The 18,701-nt window shown below is 41.7% G+C and overlaps 1 long non-coding RNA gene across 1 annotated transcript in view; it reads left to right on the forward strand.

The window, feature by feature from the left end:
• Positions 1-2,708, forward strand: part of LOC138690270 (uncharacterized) — a 161,720-nt gene extending 159,012 nt beyond the window's left edge. Inside the window, exon 5 of the long non-coding RNA XR_011329070.1 lies at positions 2,282-2,708. This is a non-coding gene — a long non-coding RNA (uncharacterized lncRNA). The remainder of the gene's footprint in view (positions 1-2,281) is intronic.
• The last annotated feature ends 15,993 nt before the right edge of the window (positions 2,709-18,701 follow it).

The raw sequence follows: 18,701 nt of genomic DNA on the forward strand, positions 1-18,701 counted from the left end.
CCCAAGCCTTTCTTCATCTCTGATGGCATGCTCTCTTGGCACACTCTTGGCTCTGTGGTGAGGAGGGTCCCTGCAGTATGCTTCCCTTCAGCCATCTACTGTTGCTTTCTGTTCTGCCCCTTCTGAGCTTCTGGGACCTCTCCCACTTGGATTGAGGTGTGAAACGAGCATGTGGTGTTATTTCTTCTTCCTTTCGCCACGCCAACTCACCTAGCCAAGGAAGATGAGAGACATAAACCAAGAATTCTTAGTGGTGTACTAGTGGTGGAGACAGCAAATCATAGAATCGTTTAGGTTGGAAAAGACCCTTAAGATCAAGTCCAACCGTTAACCTAGCACTGTCAAGTCCACCACTAAACCATGTCCCTAAGTGCCATGTCTACATGTCTTTTAAATACCCCCAGGGATGGTGACTCAACCGCTTCCCTGGGCAGCCTGTTCCAGTGCTTGATGACCCTTTCAGTGAAGAAATTTTTCCTATATATCCAATCTAAACCTTCCCTGGTGCAACTTGAAGCTGTTTCCTCTTGTCCTATTACTTGTTACTTGGGAGAAGAGACTGATACCCACCCACGTTGCTACAACCTCCTTTCAGGTAGTTGTAGAGAGCGATAAGGTCTCCCCTGAGCTTCCTTTTCTCCAGGCTAAACAACCCTGGTTCCCTCAGCCACTGCTCATAAGACTTGTGCTCCAGGCCCCTCACCAACTTGGTTGCCCTTCTCTGGACATGCTCCAGCTCCTCCATGTCTTTCCTGTAGTGAGAGGCCCAAAACTGAACACAGGACTCGAGGTGCGGCCTCACCAGTGCCGAGTACAGGGGGACAATCCCTTCCCTGCTCCTGCTGGCCACACTATTTCTGATACAAGCCAGGATGCCGTTGGCCTTCTTGGCCACCTGCACACACTGCCGGCTCATATTCAGCCAGCTGTCGACCAGCACCCCCAGGTCTTTTTCCACCAGGCAGCTTTCCAGCCACTCTTCCCCAAGCCTGTAGCGCTGCATGGGGTTGGTGTGACCCAAGCACAGGACCCGGCACTTGGCCTTGTTGAACCTCATACAAGTGGCCTTGGCCCATTGATCCAGCCTGTCCAGATCCCTCTGTAGAGCCTTCCTACCCTCGAGCAGATCTACACTCCTGCACAACTTGGTCTTGTCTGCAAACTTGCTGAGGGTGCACTCAATCATCTCATCCAGATCATTGATAAAGATATTCAATGGAACTGGCCCCAGTACTGAGCTCTGGGGAACACCACTTGTGACCATGCACCAACTGGATTTAACTCCATTCACCACCGCTCTCTGGGCTTAGCCATCCAGCCAGTTTTTTTACCCAGCGAAGAGTATGCCTGTCCAAGCCATGAGCAGCCAGTTTCTCCAGGAGAATGCTGTGGGAAACAGTGTCAAAGGCTTTACTAAAGTCCCAGTAGATAAAATCCACCGCCTTTCCCTCATCCACTAAGTGGGTCACCTTGTCATAGAAGGGAATCATGTAGTCAAGCAGGACCTGCCTTTCATAAACCCATGCTGACTGGGCCCGATCACCTGGTTGTCCTGTACGTGCCACGTGATGGCACTCAAGATGACCTGCTCCATGACCTTCCCCAGCACTGAGGTCAGACTGACAGGCCTGTAGTTCCCCGGTTCCTCCTTCCAGCCCTTCCTGTAGATGGGCATCACATTTGCTGTCTTCCAGTCAACTGGGACCTCCCTGGTTGGCCAGGACTGCTGATAAATGATGGAAAGGGACTTGGTGAGCACTTCCACCAGCTCCCTCGGTTCCCTTGGGTGGATCCCATCCAGCCCCACAGACTCGTGTGTGTCTGAGTGGTGTAGCAGGTCACTAACCATTTCCCCTTGGATCATGGGGGCTTCATTCTGCTCCCTGTCCCTGTCTTCCAGCTGAGGGGCTGGGTACCCAGAGAGCAACTGGTCTTACTATTAAAGACTGAGGCAAAGAAGGCATTACGTACCTCAGCCTTTTCCTCATCCTTTGTCACTGTTTCCCCCCACATTCATTAAAGGATGGATGTTTTCTGAAATGTGGGTTCTCTGAAAGCAGCATGGCACAAATCCTTACTGTGTTTCAATGCCTCTGCTGTTGTATCTGAGTTTTTGCTGTTAACCTTCTTTTACGCCTCTGCATATAACTGTTTTTTCTGAAAATTCCTTTTCTTTCACTGTCAACATTTTTGTCTTATCACATCTTAATGTGTAATATAGTTTAAAAGCAAAATGTTTTCAGGTGATCAGGGGATCATGATTGTACTCCTCATTTTCTAGGGCCCTGCCCTGAGACCCATGGGTATGATCCACGTGTGCTACTGAGGCTGACTCGAACGGTGTGACAAATGTAAGTATTTTGAAGAAACTTGGCCCTGCAAGCCTCCGTGTATGCACTTGGAATTAACAGATGCTTTAGTATCCCTGTGTCACGCCCCCCCTTCTCTAATGTGCACACAATGATGATATTCACTTCAATGCACAAAGATGATGTGAAAATGAATCACTTAATGTTTGTAATGCATTCAGATGTTGTTGTGATGAGCACTGTAGGAAAACCCACAAGCAAATGAATAATTCATTGTTCAAATCAGGCTCTGAATAGTACACAGTAAACAAGACATGGGACTTCACACTGAATAGTAAGAGTAAGGCCAAATAATTAATGATCACTTGTTCAATTATCACTGTCCATTCAGAGTATTGAAAGGGAATGGGAACCTGTGGAAAGAGTGTGGTCATGTCCTGAGGGATGGTATGTTAGTGTATGATTGGAAAGGATAATAAAGATGAAATAGTTTCTTTTTTTCTTTCATTTTTTTTCTTTCTCCCAGAGACCTTCAGTATTAGTTATGATGTGTGTTTTGGAACAAAGATGAAGTGTGTTAGGCTTTCTAAATTGCTTGATTTTTAACTCTGTAGGTCTCTTCTTACAGTGGTGTGATAGTATTTGGGAATCCTAATCTCTTCTTTAATACTGTTTTCATAGTTTTCTGCCACCCAGTGAATGCTTTTGGTTGTTGGTGCTTAAGCATCAAATGAAGGGTGTAACATTCTCTCTGATCACTGTGGAACAGTCTCTGGACATAGTTTTTTAGTTTGGATTTTATCTCTTGCTATGAAATGATCTTAAGAGAAGCTAATGGAAGAGGAAAGTCAAATGATCCCCTGCGTACTGGCTGCTAGATAAGAGTTTGGTTTTGATGGAATCACACGTACTGGAATAGCTTGTTACTGCGTTCAATCTTGTGACCTTTCTTTGGACGATAGCTCTGAATGTTTACATTTTGAGGGTGAAAAAGAAAACCGAGGGAGATATTTGAAGCTACACTACACAAAAATATGTCAATAATTCAGGCTGACTGATAGCTCCTCTAGTAACCAAAGTCACCTGCAATTTTTTATAGTCCTAGAGCATAAGCCATCCGTAACATATAATCAGTTCCACTCTGCAGATGGAACTGATGGTTTTTTCCCAGGCATCCCCTCCCTTCTCCCTTTAGCTGAATCTTTAAAAATCAATTCACGTAATTTGATCAATTTAAAATACTGAATACACTGAGGTAATTATACCAAACTTCTTGCATTTCACTGCTTCCAGTGACAATAAAGCTATTGACGGTGCAGCATTAAAGATAAACCAGCATTTCCATGAAAACAGTTGGTTTACATTTGCCATTTTTTACACCTTTTAACTGTTTTTGAAGCAGCTTTTGCAGAATTGTGATTTATAGTTTAAAACTGAGGGCTTAACCTTTTTGTCTTGAAGTGAACAGTCTTCAGTCCATTTATCAGTCCCTGAAGATGAATTTTGTATTTAAAAACCACCAAGGTGCTGAGCTGTTGGTTTTATTTAGCAAAAGTGTGTGTCAGCTCAGCTTTCTGTTTATTTCCAGTAAGAATCTTGTTCCAGATTTTGAATGTACATGTTTAACAAGAGGTGGTTAGTACTCACAGTGGTGATGAGTCCAAAATGTGATTTGGGTGGTTGCTGACATCCACTGGGTGCTTCCATAAAGCTGTTCATCATGACCAGTATCAAGACACTTAGGGAGAACTCTGTAATTGGAAGAAAGTCTCTTAGGGTCTAGTTTTTCCAAAATACTGAAGTCTAACCATGCCATAATGTCTTTGGACCATGCATAACACTTTTGGTGGCAGACTGAGTTTTATAGCTTTTTCTTGAGACTACTACCCCTTACGAATTTATTGGCATTCTCAATGAAGTTTGTAAATATATTCTATTTATTTCTGTTTTAAGATATCCTTTCTATTTAGATAAGTATTAATGTGAGCTGCGTGCCTATTTAAAACAATCTGGAATGACCATGTACTCAGGTGTAGTTGTGCTTTAAGAACGTTGTGTATTTGTGTGAAATTCATGAATCGGGAACCACTGTTGTAGAAGACCTCACAAAAGACACAAAAGCAGATTGTTTTTCTTTTGTGGCTCCTGTCCCCATGCTCTTCCCCTCTTTGGCTTCACAATTTAAGTGCAAGACCATTAAGCACAAACACGTCCAAGAGACAGCCACAGCCCATGGTGATATGATACCACTACTAAGTATGATAAATAGTAGTTATGGCACACCCATGTTTAAAAACAAAACCAACTCATGTTTGAAAAGCAATTCTGTATTTGACACTTCCGGAACAACTTAACAAAACACTGGTACTTCAGAATATGAGGGCAAATTTCGATGAAAAGCCCTGCAGAACAGCTGAGTGGATCCAATATAAAAGGATAAACCTGCATTTTAGGATTGTGGAGCAATATGAACTTTAAGGACATTAGCAAGCTGAGAAACGTAATGAAAGGAGGAGACTTTCCTTCCTAGATTCCAAAGCTGGCAAAGAACAGTAAACACACCTTTAATTTTTTTTACTTTAGAGTATATAATCCTTTCTATTCTATATCAAATAGAAAACTTGCAAATGATGAACTCATCTTTTGCAAAGATGGGCCAAATTATTACACCTGAAGGTTGATACATCCAGGGAGTTCTAAGTGTACTTTCACTGGCCTTCTACAAGAGATGAGTTTTGAATATTAACTGATACTTGCTTCTGTCTCTGTCAGCATTTTCTTAGGGCCCTGCATAAGTTTTTAATCTGAGTTCATAGTGGATCCAATACTTCATCAATCTCACAGCCAAAGGTGGATTTCAAAAGTTGGAGCCAAGAGTTTTGGAGGTATTGGAAAGGACTTACGGTGAGATCTGAAACTCAGAGACAGACAGTAGTGAATTTAGGTGCCTGAAGTAGTGCATGCACCTTTATCTTCTGATGCTAGTCAGGACCTGAGTTAGAAACTACCGACTTCATTCTTTGTGTTTTTTACCCAGGGATGTCAAAGCATATTATAACTGATGAATTAACCTTGGCCGCAATGTGAAAGATGTATGTAAGCTACTATGTGCTTATTTTAGGCCTGCATGAACGGAAACATAGATCAACTTGTCTTGCACTGCTTGCAGAAGTAGTGTCAGGAACAGAAACCAAAGGTTTCCTTTCTCCTCTTGCTTGGCTGACCCAAGAGTGTGAGAAAGCTCATTCACGCGCGCAGAATTCTGCTTGCTGTCAAAAGTACTTCTGTGCTCCGTCTTTAGCCTAATTCCCAAAGAAAACAAGACTTTTGCTTTTTTTTTTTTTTTTCCCTTCCCTCCCTGCCTCCCCTGCCTCATCTCTTCACCCAATAACCTTTCATTGTCTTGGCCAATTACAGGAGGATAGGGCAGGGCTGGAAGTGGAAGCACTAAAAAAGTTATGAAATAAGGGACTGGCTAGAGGAGGAAGATAAATGACTCCTTTCTGAGAGATGTGTGAGCCTACCGGGTCTCTACTTTTTTTGGCCTGAGAGCTTGGCTGAACGGCTCGAACCATGGCTCAGGGCTTGCCATAGCAGGGGCTGCCCCTGTGTCCAGCCAGGAGTTAGCTGATGGGGAGGTATGTGGGGAACAGTTTCGAAATGGTGTCACTGGGGTAAATGGTGGCTGGGAATTATAATTGGCTATAAATTAGAATGAAACTTAGGTTTTATTGCTGGCACTGTTTACAGAAGAACTTGGAGCTATCTTTCTGTCTGTAATAATACATTTAGCCTACTTGGGAATGTATTGTTACAATTTTCATCAGCTTGGCAATTAAAAAAACCCATTTTGTTTCCAACCAGAGTTGATAAAAGCAGAAACTTTTTAAAAATATTGAAGTCTAAGCCCCTTCAAGGGAGCGTTTCTTTAAATAAATACATAACAGCATCACAAACTCTGAGAGGGTTGTGTTTTTTTTTTTTTTTTAATCTTCTAAGTAAGTGTCCTTTGCAGTTATGTCTTTCATCTCATGGGAACTGCCTGCTCCTTGTCTTAATCCCAAAACATCTTCAAAGTCAGTGGGAAAGCAGGAAAAAAAAAAAAAATCTACAATCTCCAAAATAAAAGCTCAGTGTATTGTGATTGAGCTGGGCAAAATCCTATCCTGGTACTTTTACATTTTGTATAAGGAAAGATGGAGTATTAGAAGAAAAGAATTTTCAGGGTTGGAGATTTTAACTGCATTTGTATATGATTCTAGAATTTTTGTTCTTTTCACCAAGGATCGCACATGATTCGAGGAAAGTGTGGGGTGATGTCTAATTTTGCCCTCCGGAATACAACATTGTAGGTCTTTGGTATAGAAGGAAATCAGAAGTGCATATCAGAAATGTCTCCCTGGTCCGTTTGGAAAAGAAAAATCAAGACTCCTTGCACCCTCCAGGAAAATCTGCTAACTTGATGTTCTTTAGTCTGAGCGAGCTCTGAAGGTCATCAAAGTAATTCTTTTTTCAAAGCCTGTGGCCTTAGTATTCTTATAGGTAATAGCATCAAGCCCATCATCTCCTACTCCTCAATTTTCTTTTGGCTTCCTGCAATTTACATCCCCTTGTCCACTAATATTTTCCGAGTTCTTTTAAAATAAATCAAATAACACTTCCTATGTTGGCTCTGGACTTAATAAAAATCAGACGTGCAGCATTTGGGACTCTTAAAATAACACGTTTTAATACAAAGATGTGAGATATCTTTTGAAATCTATGGTGGATGTTTGTTTCCTGCTGGGCTTAATTTAGGAATCTAGTGCTAGCATTAAACCAAGGAGAAAAATGTTTGCTCTTTCATCTGTGTGCCACATCCCATCCAAAATCACAAACAGCTCCTTTAAATTTCTGATCTTTGTCCCCTGCTGGATGTGCATAATACACATGCCTGTCTGACACGAGACAGCCAGAGCCTTTAAAAGAAAATAAAATTGCTAAGCCCTGCTTATGCTTCTTGTCTTAGGCCTCATAATTATCTGCAGTTTGAGAGAATGACAAGTGTCTGAATCTGTTTTGATTTAATAAAGATGCAGCTTTTCCTTTTTCTGAAGAAACCTTTCTTACCAAGTCAAAACTCCTGTTTTTATTGGTAAACAAAACACAGGTAAAAATGCTTGGGGAATAATTACCTTCCCCATAGCAGGGGGCTGTTTCGGTTATTTTCATACTGCCTTTGAATACAGAAGTAAATATCACCTTAAATATGTCACCTTAAAATTAGAAAATTTACTAAGGTCAAACCCAAATGTGAATCTCGGTCTTTTAACACTCGGCCATGTAGCTCTCATAAGCTGCACAGTATAACATGCTGAAGGACTTCTGGTTTTGTGCAAGCTTGTATGAAACTATGTGGCTTCAGACATTCTACTGCTTGGATCACATCAAACAGCTCGGATCAGAGTTTAAAGAAAGTTTCCAGTTTTTGTTTGATAAAAGTCCATCTTTGAAAAATCATCTTGGGCCCACTGTGCTATAATAGAGATTACACATGAAAAGCATGTTTTAAAAGAATGTTATTAAATTGTAAAATGTAACACTGACAAGTTTGATGCTAGAATCAATATTAGTCCTGTAATCTCAGTTGGTACGTTGTATGTAGGCATTATGATACAGATTTTAGTTATATGCTTGCATCTTTTTTTTTCTCTGTAGTTTCTCTGCCTCATTTACATAAACATCCCTTCTCACCTCTCCCTCCCCTCAAACAGAAAGCACTCTTTAAACTGACAAGTTATTTGATGTTTTGTTTTCTCTTTATGCAGCATATGAGCAACTTGCTCTAACCGTATGCTGTTCCAGTCCTGATATGAGGGCAAAATAATTAAATTTTTCCTGCAATTCTCTGTGGTGCTTCACCAATTGAGGAGCAGAGAGATCCTGCATAACCTAACAGCGGCTTTTTAGTTGCAATTGCAAGGAAAGCCCTGTCGGCATAAACTTAGAGAATCTATGTCTTGAAATTTAAGTTATTTTTACAAGGTGTGTGTGCACAGATTTTTATTTTCTCCCAGGTAGAGAGATCTGGGAAAATTCTGAGTTTAAAGGAAAAAAAAAAAAAAAAAAAGAAAAAGCAGGCATGTTCACAGCTGACAGACTTTTCATTGACATGTTGCCAGTTCCCGATCCAAAGCAAGTATGTCCTAAAGCTTCCCAAAGGAAAGGCCACCAGGATTTTACAATGTGTATTCCTCAATTCATTTGTTTGTGAAAACTAAAGTTGATGTTTATAGGAAAGGAAAATTTCAGCCCAAACTGTTTAATTTTGTTGGAGACTGGGTCTTTGCAACTAAAAATATCTGGCCCACTTGGTAATTGGGGACACTGTTTAGATAAAAGTATTGGTTTTGTACAAGGCTGAGAAACTGTGTTAAAACTTCGATTTTCTTCAAAATGGCATGTTGTTAGCATGTTCAAAATGTTCTGCATGTAGTAGACAATAATCTGCTGTGCTGTCCTTTTAAGAGCACGCTGGCCACAAACATCAGGCAGGATGGGGTAGAAGGAATGAGGCTGTGCCGCGTAAACCTGTTTTGGGTTGTGCTGGGTCCTGAGCTCTTCATCCTGGTGGAAGGATTTACAGATAAGCCTTGGGTCTGACCAGCCTTCTGTATTTCGGATTCCTGTGTGTGCCTTATATAATCACGCTTTTCTTTGTTTCTGTTTCTGAACACCATAAAAAAACCCCTAGAAATTATTCTGAAGCAGTGTGAGAGTTCATTTTTAAAATGAGATTGTTTACTCAGTGGCCTTCAAAGCTCGCCTTGTCAATAGGGATTTCTGGGTTTTTCAGAGCACTTTTCAAAGACCCTAAACTTTGGCTAACACTTAAGATCAAAAGAAGAAATCAAGCAGTATTTCTCTGGAGAAGATATTTCACTTTCTTGAGCTTTATCTGTCTTCCAAAGCCTTGGTATCAACCTAAAGCAAAGTGACGAAGCTTGAAAGGAGCGGATACAGCTCAGCCTCTGTTAGAAGGGACTGCTCCCAAGCGTCTCCCCACCTGTAGTCTTAATAAAAAGTTGTTTTAACCATAGTACACTTCAGAAAATCCACTCACTTGGCCTCCTTTCTTTTTCCCCCATACTGGGCACATGTCATTACATGACTGAGAGGTGAGAGTATTTCCCATCTGCAAGAGGGAGGGTTGTCTTCTTGCAATCTCTTTGGTAAATTAAAAGAAAATGATAGAGCAGAGAGTTCAGTTGTGAGCACATGAGAAGATATAGGAGAAGAAACTCAGTGATTATCTCAGTGATGTGATATTGTATCCATCAAACCATTTTGCTGATCTCATTTTAGTATACTGTGTTCATCGCTTATGCGAAGTTGTGATTTCTCACAATGATACTAAATCCCATGTAGGCAATATTCTACTCGTTCGGCAGTTGAGGTGGAAACTGTCATGAAAGGGCTATGCAAGAACGAGTTGTCTGTCTTAACATAGCAGTAAGCTGTTACAAGGTTAAATTGTCCTGATGATGAGTTGTCATTAGCATATTAGCTCCAATAGGGTCTGTATTTGATCAGCTACATCATCACTGGTACAATAATGCCTGAAAATGGTGCCAAGGTGGCACACAGCACAGCTCAAAACAGGCAAATGAACTGTTTATTTACAAAAAATACAAACTATTTTATGACAAAACAAACAACTAAACCCCTCATAATTTCTGTTAGTGTCTTTTTGATGTATTTGTTTGATAAAAGCACTCCTTTTGATTGTTTTTATGGGAAAATAAACCAGAAGGCAAACTTCTAGGCTGGGAGTAAAACTTTCAGAAATGACAAACTGATTAAAGACTTCTAGGGCCAATGTTTTATAAAAAGTTTGGTCACTGAAGGCTGCTTCACTGTCTTCCAGTGAGAAAAATGCTTCTGAACTTCGTTCTGAAGGAGGGTCTTAAAAGCTGAAATGTTTTGGGAATTTTGAAAATGTTACTTTCAACCTTTATGTGCAGTAATGGGGCCAAATTTTAGGCAATGGGAACAAAGGAATGGAGTCCTGGCTGTGTCCACTCCTACTTTTAGTTTAGTTGGAGACCAGGAAACATGAATCCAAAGTGTGGGGAAAGCATAAAGCTTGTATTGAACACATAAAGCCAATACAGACATCTTCACATAAAACAGTCTTATCTTTGCTTTTTTCTTTTATCTTGAGAATTATCGCAGTATGTAATATGAATTATGTATGGAATTATCATGTAATTTAGCTTCAGTGTCACATGTGTAGTTGAAAATGTGGGTGTCTGCATGGCTCTAGTGGTTATTTTTACTGTAGTATTTTCTACGCTTAGAATGGGAAACATGCAGGCAAATTTAGCTCCTGTAAGTGAAAAATATTTAGTTTTTAATGAGTGCTGTCTAGAATTCTGTTCATACCTGACATTTCTGGTTTTATCGTACGTTTTCTTAACCTAAAAAACCCGCCACCATGAATTCTTAGCTTCAGTTTCTCAAATGGTTGTATTTTTGTCCTAGTAAGTTAATTTCTTTTCTTGTGCACTAGAAGTTGTTATGACATATCTCCTTTGTTCCAGGACTTGTCTGCTCATCGCTTTGATGTGTCTTCCAAAAGTCCAAAGAGAGATGAGAACATACTTGACTCTGATATAATGATGTGTACAGCTAACTACAACCAAAACGAAACTGGGAACGGTTACGCTTCTGTATTTTACTGTGGTGTTTGCGTAACACTTTGGGTACTGTGCTAACATTTCAGATATTTCAGTTTCTCCTCATCACCGATATCCTTAAAATTGTTTCTGTAGACAGCAGGCCAGCAAACAGGAGATGCAGCAAAGCTTTTTAAGTAATCTATATAGCAGCGATCTTCTGGAATAGGTCTCTACAGAAAAGGTATTTGGCTTTCAGCCCTGTACTTGCTTTAAATGTGCAAGTGCAGCTCATGTTCATCTTTTGTCTATAATGAAATAGTCAATTCAAGTTTTACAGTTCATGTGCACAAACTGTCCGTGTAGGTCTCTCTGATATTTCATGGCTGGCTGGGCATAGGTTTGTGTTTGGTTGCTACCCAGATTGATAGAAATAAGGGAAGAGGCCCATAGCTAAGTATTGGCACTTGTGCAGCAGGGCAAAATAAATAATCCTGAATCATACTATGCCGGAGGTTACTGACTAAGCCCCACAGGACCAATGCATGCTTTGAGATAATATATTTTATATTTTACCTATGAATGTGTGTAAATGTCTATAACTTATAAATCGCTTCTCATCTGGACAAAGTCCCACATAGTCAAAGAAAATCACCTGTAACTTACATAAATCGGTAACTTATTTCTTTCTCACCCACCCCAGGTAAAAAGATAGTGCATCTGAAATGGTTGTTGAGGAAGGATATGCAACTTCTACTCTGGTGTGCTAAAGGAGAAAAGGGTGGGAATCGGAAATGACTCTGCTTATCTAGGATAATTGAGTGCAATCCTCTTAACTACCCCTTCACTTGATTCAGCCGCTCCCATTCTTTTCTACATTAATGTGCTCTCATATTGGCCTTCAAGCAGTAGAAAAAAGATATGTTCAACAAAACATTAATTAATAACTGTATCTTTTTGCTTTTGGCATGTTTTTGTCCACTGGATTTTTTTTCCTGATTTTTTTTTTTAAATATCTATCGCTAAATATAATTTGCATGAAAATTTTTGAGAAATCCAAATTCATGGCTAAATTTGTGATATTCCATGCTAAAAATTCCAGATGCTTTGGGTAGAATGTGCTACTAGATGTAGCAGTGCCTATGCTGGGTTTGGTGTGTGCTTTCTAGGATGTGACATCGGGGAACAAATAGAAGGCATCTTGAGGTGTGCAGAATTACTGTTGAGCCCAAAGAAATTAAATCTGTAGATTTTGGGGCAACTTTTAGTCCTGTGTGTTGTTTGTCTGGTGCTCTCAAGCGTTTGCTTTGAAAATACAAAGGCTGCATATTTTGACTGAATATTTTATAGGTTTCAGCTTAGATATGGTTTAATGGATGTTTGTTTTTCATTGCCGTAAGTCTACCTTGTCTTGATTTCCAAAGCATCATTCATTCTTTGCGTTCTTTTTGCCTTTTCAATGGAAAAATAGATTAAAAAAAAAAAAAAAAAGAAAAAAAGAGAAAAAGTTGATTGCCGCAAGAACACAAATAAAAAAACAGCTGAGGCATTTTTTGACCTACCTGTGTAAATAGTATTTGAAAAAGTACCATATAAATATAAAGTGAGTGAAGCTGGCTGCAACATATTTTTCAATGGATATGAGAAAGTCTTTAGGTTCAGTGTCATTAAACAATTTCCTTAAAGGGGGATGTGGTTTGGAATGGTTGTTTATAAATATGCAGATGTACTTAAGCCCAATAACTGTCAAACATTTGCATGTTAATGAAGTGTTACTGCACTAAGCAGCGGATAGCCAGCCGGAACTGTGGAGATAGGATTTATCCTGAGGATCTCAAGGAAACTGCCGTGCAATGTAAACAGAAGGTACAGCTCCTATTGACTGGCAGGGATGTCGTTCACTGTCGACACTTATTTTCTTGTATTCTATCAGATGCACAATAAAACTAAGTTCCTGCTGTCTCCAACCTTTCTGGTTTTTTGCCAAAATAAATCAATTTTGAGGACAGAAATGAACACCCTTCTTTCTCAGATAGACAGCAGAACTCATAAGGGAATAATTACAAGTCTAATTCAGCTCTTTTAATGACATCAGCCGAATGATTCTTGGATTCAAAGTCCCGGATGAGTTCCTAAGCTTTTTAACTCTAAGCTTCTAGGCTGAAATAGTATGACTTTTAAATTTTGTTTCATTGGAAGATCAAAGAAATTACTGCAGTATTAATTAACTGTGTGTATTTCTGTTTGCATTGCCTGCTGAAGGAAATCTGTGTATTTAATAGCATCCATTTGCTGGGTGAGATAAGGAAAGGGAAGAAGGCTGGTATGTTGGGCCTATAGGAGGAATTGTCTGCAGGGCTGACAAAAGCTTCTAGAAGTTGGTCATCCATGTATGTATTCTCTAGCAGATTTTTCTGTCAAATCTAATCTGATAATCCTGACGTGAGCTTCCCTAATGGGCTGGATTCCAGATGGATTACTTGGTGTCACTATTTGTTTTATCTCGTGCTGATTTTGAGCACGTGAGGTTTTTTTATTTTGTACAAAAATTACAAATCTATAGTCGGGAATGTGGAGGGAACGGCATGTTTCTACATTGTTTTCTTTTTGGTAATGTAATAGCATCCATAGCTTCCCTTTGTGCAAGCAGACAATGAAGGAGAGCTGGTGCCCCGTTTGTATGATTAAAAGCTGCACACCTGCGGTCAGGGCAGGCCAGCCATTCCTTCTACCTGTTCTTCGCTATCAAATAGAAAACGTGTAAAGGGTAAATATAGCAGGCACCCAGGACCAGTTGAGTTCTTGCCTTAATCCTTTATCTGTATTGAGGCTGCAAGTTTTGAATAGTTTGCTCTTTCAGTTATTTGTCCAACAGAAACATTGATTTTGTCCTTGAAAAGTCCTGGTTAATAAGGACTGCAAGTGACAGATGTGTTTTAAAACTATATCTGGGAAAGGCAGGGAGAGGAAATGGATATTGAATGTAAGAAGTAAGTGGATATCATGTGCTCTGAGTGGAATGTACCTATCTTTCACTTAAGATAAGTGCACGTGAGGAAAACCTGCAGGAGTCTGCAGCACATAAGATGCACAGGTCTGGCGCAGCTTCTCCAGGCTGAAGTTACAGCAGATGGGTTCATTGCAACAAAAGGCATGGTTGCAGAACATGTGGATATATTTCATTTAGCAAGCATGGGTTCTCGTAGCAATACAGATGTGTCGGCGTGGGTTTTGGTGGTGCTGGTAAGCCGGGTGTGCAGGGTTTCCAGGATCCTTGGGCTGTAAGGAAGGCTGCTGCGCCAGATCTCTGCCACGTGCCATTATTTGCTTTGTTATTTAATTGCTAATCCCGGCAGAGGTGTGAATGTTGCAGAGTATTTCTACACCTTAAGGTACCGTCTGCACCTGCGTGTTTGTAACACAGGTGCTTTTGAAGGGGTGCCCTGATGGAAGGGAACTGAGTGGATGCTGAATTCTCGCTATGAGAAGGGATAACCAGTGCAATGACAAATTCTGGGCTTGTAGGCTGCTGCTGCCTTGGAAATTTAAGGCAAAGGAGAATGGCATGATAAACAGGGTGCTGCTAGTCCAGCTTTCTGCTGAAGGTAGGGACAACTATGGGATCAGGCCAGTTTGCTCAGGGCTTTATGCAGTTGGGTCTTGAACACCTGCAAGGATGGAGATGGCACCAGATCTCTGGGCCCATGTTACACTGCTTCCCCGCCCTCATGGGAAAACAGTTTCTCCATAGAGCTGGTCTGAAAACCTCTCCTTTCAACTTGTGCTCCTTGTCTCTTGTCCTCCTACTGCGCACCGCTATGAAGAGCTTGGCTCATAACCACCTTGTAGGCTCTGGACGGCTGCTGTTACAGCCCTGAAGCTGTCTTCTCTCCAGGCTAAACAACTTCTCTTCACAGGGCAAGTGCTCCAGGCCCTGACCATCTTGGTGGCCCTCTGCTGCCGTCCTCCTGATAATGTCTGTCTTGCTTTGGGGGACCCAAAACTGGGCACGGTATGTGAGTAGAAGGGGGGTAATTGCTACCTTTGAGCTTCTGGCTGTGCTCCTGCTCGTACAGCATGATTTACCCTTGGTTGGTCCATGCTGACTGTTCCCAACCAGCTTCTCCACGTGCTCAGAGATGTGCTTCAAGAGGACGCCCTTCGTGTGCTTCCCACAAAGCGAAGTGAGGCTGACCAGCTGGCGACTCCCTGCACTGCCCTCTTGGCCTTTTCTGGAGGTGGGTGCAATGCTTGCCTTTCTCCAGGTGTAAGACGTCTCTGCTGGTCTTTATGACTTTCCAAAGAGAAGAGAGAGCAGGTGCACTATGACAGCGACCACTTCTCTCGGCATCCATGGATGCAGCCCATCTCCGAAATCCTCCCAGCAGCCGAGTTGCTGCTGCGCCAAAGTGATGACGGCTTCTGCTACCCTAAGGTAGAGCAGAACTGAACTGCTTGTTTGCCCGCTGTCAGAAAACGTCCTTGGTTTCCTCTTCGTTTCCTTTTCCTTGCTGTGCTGTAGGGGAAGGGAACCTCTGTGCCGATCATGTACTAAGATGTTACTTCTTGGTCTGGTTTGCTCAGAAATAGGACAGAGGAGTTGCGCGAAGCAGCTGCTGCACGCTGGGGAGAGAGCGCCCTGATATTTTGCTGAGGAGGAGAAATGTTAGAGGAAAGCGCACCCCTTTCTACTAGTTCTTTTTTTAATGTAAAGGTATTGTTTGTTATTTAAAAAAAGTGGTAGATCTCTGCCTGCCTGTTGAAGGCAGCGTGCTGGTACGCTGGCTCTGGGTCAGGAGCCGGGCTCCAGGGAGAGCAGGCTGTGCTTGCCTGCTGGCGGCCTCTGTGATCCTGTTTCTGCGGGAACAAGTGTCGGATCAGCAAATGGGATGTATGTGAGAATAATAACATGGAAATATTGATTTACTAGATACCCGAGCTACTTCTGTGGTTGCAAGCTGTCTGCCTTCAGCTGCATACCTTGCTTTGCACCCAAGACATAGCTCTCCTCCGCCGCCGCCTTCTGCTTATTGTTTGCAGGGGATTAAGGAGTGCTTTAACGCCTGGCATGTGAGGGTGCCCACCGGTGGAGATGCTGGTCAACCAGAGCTTGGTCCAACCTGTTCCTTCCTCTACTGCTAGTGCCATGACTGTGCGGGGCGTTTGTTAACTCCGCAACCTCACCACAGTGCTACGATGCCGCAGCGTCTGGCATGTCCCAGAGGGGCGGGGAGGAGAAAGCAGAAGGCTGCTACAGAACTGGGGAGGGAGTTACTTTGTCATTTTCCTCCCCCTAGCCCTTTCTTTCACCCTCTCTTAAAAAAAAATAAAAATCCTACCCCTTCATAATTAGTGCCGCGCAAAAGGCTGAATTCAGCCTGTCTCACTTTGGGCAAAAAGGGGGGAAAAACCTACTATGACAACAAAATTGTGTTTTGTGTAATTTTAGATGTCAGACTGAAAATCTGCTGATCAGGGATCATTTTATAGCATAAGGCCAGGCCTACAATTAGAGGGGCAATTGTGCTTAAAAATCCTGACTACTGTCCCACAAACGTGGATTTAACTCTTATTACTATCTAGATAACACCAGAATTGTTGGTTTTGATCTTACTATATAAGATGCTAAGCAACAACCAGATTCTTTTGCATTGACCCCTTACTAGACTGACTTTTTTTTAAACCTAGGCAGCTTTTTGTTTGATATATCCCTAGATACTTTTGCATTTTGTGGTTTAATTATATTATGAATAGAAAGGAATTTAACTTTCCAGGGGGAAGGATTAAAACAGAGTTTGCATCTGAGAAAGGGAACTTAATGTTATGCCTATCAAGCAGCGATAGGATGAAAATCCCAGAGTGCCTAACAGTGATGTGTTCTGTTGCCCTCGCTGTCCCATGAGGAAGCCTTTCCAGGGCTCAGTGAGCTCTCGAGAGCTATGTTTGTTTGTGTAGTCATTCCTTCTGCCCTTCCTTCCCTTTCCTTTTTTTATTTGTATCTTATTAATTACTCTCTGGATCCTAAGGCTGTTAAATACAGCTCATCAAACTATAAGTATACTCCAGAGAAGCTTTTGGCTTCCGCAATTTGGCGAGCTTCATATTGCCCCCGTTGTCCAAACCTTCAGTCAGCTATTGATGTGGTGTGGGAAAGCCTCAGTGATGTGTGTCCTCTCCTCGCGAGCACACCACAGGAACAACAAGTGTCGTGGAGACCTTTGGGCTGTTTCCACAAGCTAGAAGAGTTGCTTCTGCAGTCTGGCATCCCTCTATGGCTTGGTACCTTCTTGCGTTGCCCTGCAGCTTCTGCAACACTATTTTCCCGCAATGTGCTACTGAAATAACTCTTGCTGGCAGACTTTGTTGTGTGTGTTTTTTGGTTTTTGTTTTTTTTTTTTTGTTTTTTTTTTTTTTAAGGTTCCTGGGTGCTACCGAAACAGCTGTCAGATACTTGCTGTACTGAAAATCTCCTTGCAAACATCAAGAGATCTTGTCTCCTGGAGGAGTTCTTCAGTTTAAAAAAGTAAATGTGGTCTCCAGTATAAACTTTTCTAGAAAATTAGGTTCTGACTTATTTCTACATTTACCAACTCAAGTCCTCTTCAGAGCAGTGGTAATGGCCAGAACGTAATTTCTGTAGTCGGAACATATTGCCATTGTAAGCAGAGAAGAATGCCTTAGTTTTAATTTGTGTAGGTTGAAAAAAATCTTGCCTTGACTCTTACTTCTTGTTGTCAATTATAATCATGTCCCCATACCAAACAGTGATGGCTTCAGTTGTCTGCTTTACTTAAAAACCTGCTGTGTGCCAAAACTAAAGGAATCCTTTTTCCGCTCAGCACGCTGATACTTCCTGGCAATTGTGAGCAGGACGTAAACTCATTAAAAGTCCCGAATTAGTTCTTAACCAATGTTTATACAATAGCTGAATACAAATTATGTTTACACAATAGCATAATGCAAAACTGTGTTATTTTCATTTTAACAAATTCGTATATGCTGTGGAAACCAGAGGACTTGTGGGAGGAGGAGGATGCCTTGGAGAAGAATCCACTGTTAACTGGCCACGGTTACTGAGATGGTACAGAAACCTCAGGGTCAGATTGGCTTTGTTTGTTGCTCCAGGAGGTATGGGCTGCTGAATGTTTTTTAAGGAACACTTTTCTCAGTTGCACACTTGCCTATGGGTGGCCTCCTCCACTGTAAGCACCTTATTCTTGTTAGCCACCCCTTCAGGCTCAGCGTGCTGGTGTTAGGCGAAGCGAGCAAACTCATCTGCAGACCACGAGCACAGCGTGCTGCACCGGATCGGCACCGGCCAGCAAACAAGCTTAAGTCAGCCCTAACTGGTAAAAAGCTTACCAAGCTCGGACTAGCTCCTCGGGAGGCAAGTTGCCTCTTTCTTACAAACTGAAATGATGTGATACACCAAGGGCTGCTGTCCTGGATCAACTGAATGTGTGGGTACCCTGACACCCTTTGCAGACTTGAGACATATTTAATACTTAGGGCATGTCTGCAAATCATACTGCTTTGCTTATCCTGAGCCTCCTGGAAACGGTATGTCTGTGACTCATGGGGCATTGAGTATATTTTATTGGGCTTAATGCCACCTTAATGTGGTCGTGCAGTTTCCAGAATACTTTTGTGTGGATATGCCCATAATCAGAGGAGCTTCAAGTGACTCTGAATTTGTTTCTGTCCGGTTCAGACTGTGTGACCTTTAAAGAGGCCA

This window comes from Haliaeetus albicilla, chromosome 21, assembly GCF_947461875.1.
Source record: "Haliaeetus albicilla chromosome 21, bHalAlb1.1, whole genome shotgun sequence".
In the NCBI taxonomy this organism is placed as follows: Eukaryota; Metazoa; Chordata; class Aves; order Accipitriformes; family Accipitridae; genus Haliaeetus; species Haliaeetus albicilla.